Raw genomic sequence first — 11703 nt, forward strand, 5'->3', positions numbered from 1 at the left:
TCCTTCACTGAAAGAAAATTTTCCCTTTTTCACTTAACGCAACTACATTTCCTTCCGGACCTTCCGTTCACTCCCAGTTCTCCTGTGGATAGATTTTCAGTTTGTAATCACGGCACTTTTAAGCAAGGTACGCAAAAACATAGCAATTACTGCTAGAACACCCGAGCAGCATGCGTTTCTATTTTCTAGATTAATCAAAAGAGTGATCATAACAGTAAACAGCATTTGGCGAGAACAGTAGCTTGTTCAATGAAAGACACTGCGATTCGCCAAACGCAAACAGAGCCACGTGCGGAAGCCCATTGAAGGACCGTTGGATAAAATCAGTTGAAGATAAATCTATTATACAGACTTGCAGATATCAAACACACTCTCTGCTCGGTGAATAACATCATAACAACAACGGTACAGACCGCGCGCAATTGTCAAGTACGTGTAACTTTGTGCGATGTGCGGAAAGGTTTAAATAATATGCCTGAATCAACATTTATACAGGTAGGCTGGCTGTAAGAAAACCTGTCTCAACTTGTTTGAGGCAGATGTCAGTGCATGGCACCACCAAACTCCGGTATTGCGAAAAGCGTGCGACTTCTTTAAGAAAATATCGTTTCGTCCTCCAAACCAAAGTGCCTTATACTACCAGTACGAAACACGGCAACAGTTAAAATAACACAAAAACGGTCTGTCGATGATGAAAAAGAATGGAACTTTCGAAATACACTAACAAAGAGTATTTAGAAAACAAAGACAAAGATAGAATAATGTCCCCTATATTCTATAACGATCATATTCACAAGAAACACTCAAAGCTCTTTTTAAACATAGGAAGCTTCTGCGGCACTTAACAGTAAATTTTAGTTAAGAACAAAAAATCGCAAAACGACGCTAAAATTATGTATAAATCGGAAAATACGCGCGTGGATAATCAATCAAGCTAGTAAATTAGTTCTGGTGTCGAACAAAGAGTATTTTTTATCACAATCTAAGCCTTTGTTCGTAAAACGTCTTTCTTCACATTCACCAGGTGCCTTATTCTTTCCAATTTAAGATTTGCGAACCTTTTGTAACACTAGTCGCGACGATTACTTTGTAAAAGGAAACATTGAATAAAGCAGCTTTCTTAACACCGGAAAAAAATTGAACGCTTTCATTTTGAAAAGGTCAAATCTCGCTCGGCAAGCGTGATTGTATGGTTGCTGGGCCCCGATAAACGCTCAAAAGAACTAGACGTAGCGTCGTTAGAAGTAAAAGCCATTGTTTAGCTCATAAAACTGAGCCACATGACTTCAAACTTGTCCAGTAGAGACAGCAAGCGTCTATAAATGCCTTGAACTCTTTACGGCGCTATCTACAATCCCAGAATTTGCGCGAAGCCATAATCAGCATCGATCTCAATAAAATCAAAATGTAAACAACTTCTCGTGGTCGATTCGCTGCAGCCTCAGCCCAACTCGCCCGGCGTCACAAAATACACGTGCCTTCGAGTGCGTGTAATGGGTCACGTGGCCTACTGTATTGTTTAGTCTGGCACGCGAACGGCTCGCGAGGCAGGTGCAAGAAATAAACATATGTTTTGAGCAATATCGTGTGTGGCACGCGCCTCCTTTTTTGTTGGCAAACAAGTAATTCCTCGAGGGACTCGACACAAAGCTTTGTGTTTCTTTCATGTAAAAGAATAATGCATTTACAATGTGTCAAATGAGCGGCGAAAGGAAATTGCGCGCTTTGAATAGAAACAATAACCACGCAACGGTGAACACCCTTTAAGCTGAGCCTACCGCTGGGCAGGGCCGTATATAAAAGGAGAGCGCATGGACTTCCTTTTCAGTTTTACTCTTTACTCGGGCAGAACGCACAGCTGAGAGACCAGAACACTGAGAAGATTTGCTGAAAAAAAAAACCATGGAAGATATGTCTAGAGACGACTTCAAATATTTGTTCAAAATTTTAGTAATCGGAGACGTGGGTGTTGGAAAAACATCTTTGATCAGAAGATTTACCAGAGGATACTTCGCCGAGAATATCACTTCGACAGTCGGCGTCGATTTGGATTCAAGGATTTTGAACATTCACGGCGACAAGGTGAAACTTCAGTGCTGGGACACAGCCGGACAAGAAAAATATCGCTCGATCACACAGAGCTACTACAGAAATGCAGATGCTGTTATCATGGTATTTGACCTTACGAATCGAGGCTCGTTCGCCAGCATACCTCAGTGGCTTATGGATGTACAGCGTTACACTTCGAAGAACGCGGTCAAAGTTCTCGTCGGGAACAAAACGGACTTGAAAGGCGCTAAGCGCATGGTAAATTCTAGATCTGCTGCGAACCTCGCGGAGTTCGAAGACTTGCTGTACATTGAAACGTCCGCGAAGTGGGACGATAACATTGAAACTCTTTTCACAGAACTAGCTGAACAATTGCGAGAGAACGCAAAAAGCAAGAGTTTGAACCGCTTCAGCAACGGCAACAACAATAACAGTGTTGCAAAGAAGAGCTTCAGTATCGTGTCTTACATCAAACGGCTCGGAGAAAAATTGCCGATTCAAAACCCTTCGAATTTCTGTCGAATTTAATGTTTGAAAATTGAACTTTGTGACAATTTCAGGGACAAAAGACCGAACAAGGTGTTTTGGTTCTTGCTCTTGCTTTCGTTTAATAATGAATTATGTAAAATGATTATTTGGCGCTTCGGAGATCACTTAGATCATGTTGATACATTTGGCGAAGATAATGTCAAAATTAGAATTTCAGCTTGGAATCAAGCTCAATCAATCTGCTTCAAAAATTAATTAATGGAATGTAAATTGGCGCGGAGCACTCTGTAGATATGTATATTTTATAAGAAAATTATATTTGTAAGATAAACAGAAGATGTAATATAGAAGTATGTGTAAAATAAAAATCTCTCAGTTATATAAAGTTATTATTGTGCAGTTTCTTTTGTGGGTTTTGTCGGTGGTTATTGACAGGAAACAGTTTTTTCCAATGCAGCACCCGTTTTCAATTGATGTTTCGTGAAAAGATTTAAAAGCAACATTGCTTATGTATGGCACGTGGCAGTCGACTCCAAACAAAGCCCTGACTTTCTTAACTTGTGTTATGTTAATCATGTCAAAAAAAAAAATCTATCTTTAAGCATCATCGTCACAGTTTGGGAAAACGGAAGCTTTTCAGACAATTAGTTTCTGTGGGAAAAAAACTGAAAGGTTTATTCAACTTTTCCTGTTTTGTGCTGATGGAAAGCTGTAAAGGAACTCTGAAACGCCAAGCAAACTCAGAGCAGAAATGGAAAGTCTTATTTTGTCGATGTTTCTTGTAAACATGTTATTATCCACGGTTAACCGCGTCCTCAATAAGAAGTCAAAGAACTCTTTTGGTCTCATGCAAATTTTCCAGCCGATTAAAATTTTATAACTCATTTGCATAACCAGCTACAACATGCGCTTAGTTTGTGTTGAAATGTTTCGTCTGGATTCGTTGAAATTCAAGCAGAAGGCTCAATCATACATTGTTAGTTTTTAGCAAAGTTTCCGAAAACACTAGAACGCGCAACGTGGGTGTTGATAGCAACTTCTCAAGGGCCAAAAAAGATGGCATTTCTCGCGGGGAGAAAGTTACTGAAGCGTGTTCCAGCTTTTAGTTTAGTTTGTTTCAGCTTTTAGTTTAGATTGCGTGGAATTTTAAATCTTTCGGCATCGCCTGAAGCCGATAATTTCCTCCGTGAGTTGTAAGTGCTGCGTGTTCATAGAACTGCATTTAACGATAGACAATATGTAAGCGGATGAAACATATGTCTGAGAACTGAAAGAGTATTAGCCTTGAGCCATGTGCATCAAAATATCACTTCAAATTGGATAATCACGTCACCGACGACCAGCAAAAGAACCTTGAATAAGTTATGAGGCAGAGAACACGTTTTAATGAAAATGTTTAATTCCACATGTAGGAGTGTTTTTGAAAAGCAACACTCATAATAGTACTGAATCTGCGAATTGAGAAGTTTGTTGGTGGCGCTTTACGTAACATCCTAAGGCAAAAGTTGTCGACGACGCCGGAGCTATCGCCGAGAACGTCGATACTACTGAATTTTCGATATTTCAATCGTTTGCGGAAAATCTACGACTTCACATGCAAGACAAGCCTGAATTCCGACTTATCCCAGCCTTGACACTGTACTGTATCTCAAAATGGCGGCAGATATGTGTCAGCCAAGCGAAACACGAAGAAATATAACTCGCATACAATCTGATAATCAGAGTCGTGATGAAACAAATCTACTCCCGCCAGTGATTTCAATAAATATGTCAGCGAGAGGCTGATAAGCATCGTTATCTTTATCAGAAAAGAAAATGCTTTCTAGAGATTCGAACCCTTGCGGTAAATTGAAAGTAATAGCTTGGCGAAAATCACGTCTCATAGCACATTCACCTGACGATCGAGAGCCAAAAACTGCACACGGCGGAAAACCTCTTATCAACTTGTCGTCTCGGCTCACAGACGGGCAATGACCTGTGTGTGTAACACCATTAGTGCTAAGTTTCATTCGTCAATATCAATGCAGAGATTTTTGCTGTGAAAAATCATTTCTCGTAGCGGTCTATGATGAATGGCTACTGTCTACCCGGATTATCTGAGATGAAACGGCATTGTTAGCATCTTGGTCTTCGGGAAGTTCTTCTTTTAGATTATAAGGTCCACGTATGGACCGACAAAAATTGCAAAGCCGGCTGTATTTCAAGCCGTCTTGCGGGGTATTGGGAAAAGTTTTCAATCAGCAATAACCGCGCCTCGGATGAACCTCACTGGCTACGGTAATGCCACTGCGCAAAGCTGAACACATTATGTCATAATAAACAACTTGAGGCAGCCAATTATTGCATCAATATGGTACATAATTACGTCAGTCAATTTTCATTATTTTAGAGATTTTCATTTCGAATCCTGTTCATGCTTTTATTCTTTAATTCAGAGAAAGTAAGACGACGGTGTTGTAATTCCCAAACTGACTTGTTTGAAACTTATCACTGGCATATGTGTGATTTGATGGCCAAGGCACATACGCATGCGCACATTGCCATATTTTGCTATCTTCAAATTTGTACTCTGCGACACACAATGATAGAAATTTGATTCATTTATTCATTATCGCTTGAGGCCAAATTCTTTCAAGATCAGGGTTTTCAAGTTATCGCTCTTCAGCTGCTGTAACACAACGTAGTTGCGTGACCGTCAGCGAAGCCAGACTTGCATTCATTACGGTCCGATATGCAAATTTATAAAGTCTCTTGTACGGCTGCGTCACGCTAGTAAAAGTGGATTTTTCTCATTCTAAAAAGCTCAACGCCAGAAATACGTCATTTAAGTGTTATTGCTTTTTCACAAACGGTGGACAAGAACAAAATCAACAAAATTATTGCCGTACACGTTTGAAAGACTTTAACAATCAGTCCGATCGATATACATAGTGTCCCACAATGATTGCAGTTGCAGCTCTTGTTTAATTGTGAGCATTGTCGATAGCCAGTATTCTGTTGATCATTGACTTTTAAATTTCTCAAGAACGGTGGTTTTGTCGAAAGGCGAAACTGCCCCAAAACGCTCAAACCAGAGGAACCGTAACAATCCTGTAATAGACACGTTCTCGCAAGCGGGTTGCGAAACTTAAAAGTCCAATATCCAGTTAGGATAGTATCACTAATCATTGTCTACAATTTTCACTTCAGCGTGTGACATTGATCTTCTAGCAGCCTTTTGTAACTGAATAAAACTGAAATCTGACATAATAAGTTCGGTGCCACCAGTGTAAATTTACAAATGTTATGGAGCTATAGTAAGCGTAAAATCGCGTTTTTAGTTTTCAACATATAAATATTTAGCCGGACCGTATAGACCGAGTGGGCAAAGTTGGAGCGAGGGAAAGTGAACTGTACGGTGAGAAAAATGTATGGAAAACTTTGAAATGATCCAACGTAGCAACCCGAATAGACATATACATATGCACTCTTTTTTAATAACAATATTGTTTTTCCGGCCCAGGCTGAATATTCGTATTTTTCTGCCGATTTTAGGTGTGAATATTCATGGCATATTCCTAGATTACAGGGAGATAAAGACAACGTCAGATTATCTGTCCTATCATGACTTTGATGGCGTTGAAGTGATTTTTGAGCCAGACTGCAGGCAATAAAGCTTGATGTGACGCAAATAATTTCTTGAAAACATGTTTTTAGATCGAACATACAGATAGTGCTGTTTTGTGTTTTTTGGCTGGTTTTGCCGTTTAGGGAAGAAAAAATTTTTATATAGTTTAGTTAAAAACATATAATAGCTTGTAACTGCATTGTACTTGCAAAATTAATTTTCAACACAAAAATTATATTCTTTTCAAAATCTTACCCTCGGTTTCATTCTTAAAATAAGTGACAAATTTCTGTCTCGATATACATATAAAGTATATTCTTATAAAAAAGAGAAAAAGTGTAGGTATTATTTTGGCCCAGGTTGTTCAAAGGGTGGATAACACAATGCCGGCATGGGATGAATTATTATGAATGGCCTAGCCAGAACTGTCCTGCATTTACATGTATTTGGGAAGTTATTTTTTGTTTTACCAAGATGTGAAAAATCTGTATTGGAACATAGCGTGCAATGAGCCAAATCGGAGTTTCAAGAATTAGTGCATTGGGCATGTGTTTTTTATCTCTAATTTATTCTCTTCGTTTGCTTTTAAAATAGAAAGCAAGATAAAAGAATAAATTAGGGATAAAAACGCATGCCTACTGCAATAATTCAATGACTTGAACGAAATTGCACGCTCCACGGCCCGTAGAAGACTGCGAGCAAACCAGCATGGTAAATTCTGCGAGCAATGTTAGTTTGCCGCCAGTTTCTTTACGCTCCTGACGAAAGTAAAATGTTCCTCGGAGGTGTGAACTAATCGCGAAGGGAAAATCGCTACGTGTAAGAAACAATACGTTTTTATTCCTCTTTCCACGAACTGTATGTGGGTGAAGGCTAGGGAGAAAATTTGGTACTTTGACAGCCAAGCGGAAAAACGGTGACTACGAACTATGAACTTTCCGAGAGTCACTAGCAACTAAACAGGAATGCAAACATTAGCTGAAAAAATGCCTATCCGAGAAAATGAGCTAAAGTTGATAGCGAATTTTATTGGAATAATGGACTTAAAGAGCCTGCCAAATCTCCCAAGCTAGAAGATTTCCCTACATACGGATACGGGTGTTGTCTTTGCATTTCCATCAACCGAGGGACCGCCAGGAACACAAAATCGTGACAATTTCCTGAACTTAGATAACGGTATAATTACATTCTTAACTTACCGTAATTTTCCGTCGTATATCCCAATCAGCGTGAGCGAACCACCGCCATTTTGAATCATCATCAACATTCCAGCAAGCTGTTTTGTTCGAAACCACAACTTGATTTCGTTGCTGTCCCCATGGCTCTTCCCAGCGGTTATATAATAAACGTGAAAGCCGCTACCTTGGAAGCTTAACTCCCTATTCACACTTCTTACAGTTATCACCAATGATAACAAAACAAACAGCTCGCAAAGGCCGTTTCGCTTCCTGGTTGCATCTAACTCCATTCCGGATCCCTGACTGGCGCGAACAACAGCACTGACTTGCTTGGAAGAGGACCGCACTGTAGTATTCCTTGCTTGACTAATTCGAAACTACTTTTCGAGTTTTCTTTATGAAGACGTATTATTTGTTGTCTAGTGAGTGTTTCAACAGAATGAATAGCTTATAGCGTTTATGTGCGCATATATTTGTAGGCCAGTCGGATGCAGTTACCACTATTCAATTACAACAAATCGTCTTAAAAGAGGACTATTAAGCAAACAATCACCTTTCAACGGAAAATGATTGAAACGCGCTAACGAACCTCCGATATACACATTTATCATTACCTAAACAAACACCTGAATTAGTTCTCTTTGTTTTTCAGGTTTTCTTTTTGAACGCAATAAAACACTGTTCTACTGAGGTGTCGCGAAGGGCAAGCAACCTTTCAGGACCTTCCAAGAAGTCTAATTATGTCCATGGGAAGATTGTTGTTTCGCACTTGGAGGAGGGCTGAACTCTTATTTTGCGGGTCAAAGATTGATAATCCGTTTTCAACCGTCCATTATTTTAAGCATTGCTAATAAGCTGAAGGTGGTTGAGGTGATAACAGTTTTAAAAGCATCTTCCTTATTAAAAACACAAACAACACCTGTCTCAATTTTTTTCTGTCTTCTTTTATACTTTCCTCTAAGATTATTAACTTATTTACTGTAGCTAAGAGCTCAAAGAAACTTAATATACGTTGACGTTTTGGAACTGAAGTTTTCTGATATCGACGAACGCGGAGCTTTACTAAGAACCAGCCAGATTGCGACATGAAATCTTTGAGGTTTTAATCATTTCATTGAACAACGTATTGACAAGTCAGCGCACATGGCCTGTGTGTTTTGTCCTCGAATTCAGAGGCCACTTTTAATAACAACTCGTTATCGTTTTGATTAATGATCTGTAAAGCTATAAAAACATGTCTATTTTCAAATTTTACGAAAAACGCACTTGATTCACAGTGAAAACTCATTCAGGGCTAAACTTGGGAGAAGCATACAGCAAATAGGCTTTGAATAGGGAGGAGAGACAAATATCGAAGTGCAATTTTAAGAAAAAAGTGCTAATTAAACTCAGTTAATGTAACACGGTAACATGAAAACATTCAGGCAGGGTCGATTTCCTGGTCTTAATTTTGATTATTGCGCGATCTTGTGAGTTTAGTCTCCACAAGCTGGTAAATAGATATTTCTATCTTGTGTTGCTGCATTTGTTTTCTTTGAATCGTAAAGAATACTTTCGCCAGCGTGTTTCGTCAGTTTCAATTAAAAGTTTCAATTAAAGGTTTCAATATTTCCTTTATTAAAAAGGTGTGATTAGTTCCGCGTTGGCAGTTTACTTAATGGTTGCGTCGATTTGCATTCAGTTTATTACCCCCTGTTATGTCTGTATTGTACAGAAATCAAAATACATCATGTCCTACGAGCTTCATACTTTCATATGCTCACATGAAATTGTATTTCATTCATCAGTCGGTCACCCTGGAGTAAATGAGCTGAACTGACACTCTAGAATGAATGAGCTGAATCAGAAATAGGCCATTTCCCGTGAAGAACCGGGCTCGTAGCACAAAATCCAAAATACTGGGTGACAAGCAACTCACTGAAACTTCCGAAACAAAGAAAAAGTCAGCTAAGGTATTAGTTTCTAAGCGTGAAACTGTTAGACGACGTCGGTGAGCAAGTAAAACATTTAGCTATTTATCACCTTCAAGTAGATAAAGCCGGGAAATTAACCGCCCTAGCGAGTTTGAAGCTGACGTTTCGAGCATGAGCCCCTCGTCAGAGCTACGAAGCTTTGACCGATGAAGGCGCTTAGTTCTGGATCGGAGGCGTTTCCATTGCGGCGGACTTTTGTACCATATGTATGTGACCAGTTGATGCTAAGGAACCATTAAATTATCCCATCATTCGTCGACAGCTGCCGTCGATGCAAGGGCATCATTCCAAGTTACTGTGGGATCTGTAATTGGTCGAAATTAAGCTATTTACCCATAACTCTAAATCGCGCGTTACTAACATGACGTGTTCAGCTGCATTTTAGAAATTTTAAAAATTTCGTCGAGTTTAGCAGCAAGTTCTTGTTGCTAAGCTTTCCGACACTGAGTCGTTGGAAAAAAAAAACTAGCGAAGAAATTCCATATTTTTTTTTCTCTTAGCATTGACCTTTTAGTCAGCAAACCAGCAAGTAAGAGCCAGAGCAACGAAAACGAATCAGCACAGGCGCGCCTTCTTCACCGTGCATTGTCAAAACGTTGTAGTTAGTCACAAATAAAACTTTTTTTCGTACGTATGTCGTTGCCGCTGTTATAAATGAATTGGTCCATAACTGAGCTTAGTTGCTTAAGCTAGATTAAATTAATCTAGGATTACTGTTAACCTTAACTTCAGATTTGTTAGTTGCCAAATTCTGTGCTATTTTGACGGTTTCTCCTTCATTTTCCCTGAGACCAGGGGCCCGTTTCTCGAAGGTCCCGGAAGGTTTTCGCACCCGGGAAGCCGTGGCAAAATCTCAAGCGTTATGATTACAAAGCTGTTTTATTCACATCGTAACATCAACAGAGGTTCCCTTCATACAAGAAGTTTCAGAGCGAAGGCGAAGCCTATTCGCTTAATAGACCATTTTACAGTTGTCTGCTCAGTGACCTGGCCTTTGTATGGCAACGAGGCTAGAGTTGACCTTGTTTTGATACAGACCTCACTGTTTTTGTCATGTAAATGCACCTAGTTAGCATCAGAACAACTTGTTTTACACAACAAAAGCAGTGAGGTCTGTATTAAAACAAGGCCAACTCTAGCCTCGCTGTCATACAAAGGCCAGGTTACTGAGCAGACAACTGTAAAATGGTCTATTGCCGAATCGTCTTTCGCGGCTTCCGGCTTGCTCGTGCCCCAGCGCGTGAGAGCTTACTCGTAGGCTAGAATAAGGCAGCGTCGAAGAGTTTTGTAAATGCGGCTTTATTTCTACGGTTAGGCTAGACTGCAAACTGAAACAGTCGTTTTTGGACGTTTTCGGAAGGCGCGAAGCGCCGTAAGCGCGATCCTCGCTTGTGAAGCGCACGAGCCTCACACGCCCGTAGCCTCACACACCCGCTCACACGCCCATTCTCCCTCGCCGTTTTTACATTCGCTTCAGACCTTTCGTTCGAATATTGACCGTCGCCCGCATTCGCAAAAAAATACGACTGTTTTGCAGTCTACGGTTAGGCCTATCGTCCACACTAATCCGTCAAGAAATTGGAGCTTTTCGAAAACGCTCCTCAAAATGGAAGAATTTGAAAACGCCGGGTTTTTGTTATTGGACGGAGCTTTTCAAAAGCGATGACGTCACGGTAATCATGTGATTTCCCTGACCGAGTTTTCTTCAAACACAAATCCAAGATGACCGCTGAATTGATGCATTTTTAGAGCGAGACCTCCATTTTCAAATTCCTCCGACATAGTGTGGACGGCGCCTGACTTGGTGTGACATAAATGCTGCATGATTGGGCTTGATCTTGTTTTCTACTGTTTCGTGGAAAAGATCACTCAGTTCAGTCTCCTTGAAGAAGATTTCCAGTCCGTACTGCGCACTCTCGAGAGTTTGCTTACGTTTTTTGTTATGTTTCATGTAAGACATCACAAGTAAACTACTTACATGAGGTAAATTCAAAGTTTCATGTCAACCGGCTAATGGCTGCGGCCGCACTAAGAGAGTTAACTGGGTTTAATTTTTAGAAACCTGGTTAAAATACACAAATTTCCAAGACAGTTCATTCGAACATGATGTTGATTTTGCATGGACGTCAGAGTGTTTTTCACCGCCGTCGAATGAATCGTCCTCGAATCTGACTCTATCCGAGAAATCGGCGATGGTTTGGGGAAATCACCAGGAATCCCACCATGCATGACTTTTATACCCGAGCTTTTATAGAGAGCACCTTCGAATGAACATATCGAGTCCTTTCACGCGGTTTGCGTATTCTTTCTCCATTTATGACAAAAAGAAACAGTCGCCTCCGAGCATCGCTATAGTATATTGATAGAGAAGTGCAGATTATGTTGTCTAGGAACTGGGAAAAGCTAT

The 11703-nt window shown here is 40.1% G+C and overlaps 1 non-coding gene and 1 pseudogene across 1 annotated transcript; one reads left to right on the forward strand and one right to left on the reverse strand.

Moving 5' to 3' along the window:
* Window positions 1-1548: 1548 nt before the first annotated feature.
* On the forward strand, window positions 1549-2927 carry LOC110063253 (ras-related protein Rab-30 pseudogene; annotated as a pseudogene).
* A 1770-nt stretch (window positions 2928-4697) lies between these two features.
* Window positions 4698-4836, reverse strand: LOC149106675 (U4 spliceosomal RNA). Its single transcript, XR_016210066.1, has one exon. It is a non-coding gene; the product is annotated as a U4 spliceosomal RNA (small nuclear RNA).
* Window positions 4837-11703: the final 6867 nt, after the last annotated feature.

The sequence above is a fragment of the Orbicella faveolata genome, unplaced genomic scaffold, assembly GCF_042242905.1.
Source record: "Orbicella faveolata isolate gen_17 unplaced genomic scaffold, um_ofav_v1 contig_3, whole genome shotgun sequence".
In the NCBI taxonomy this organism is placed as follows: Eukaryota; Metazoa; Cnidaria; class Anthozoa; order Scleractinia; family Merulinidae; genus Orbicella; species Orbicella faveolata.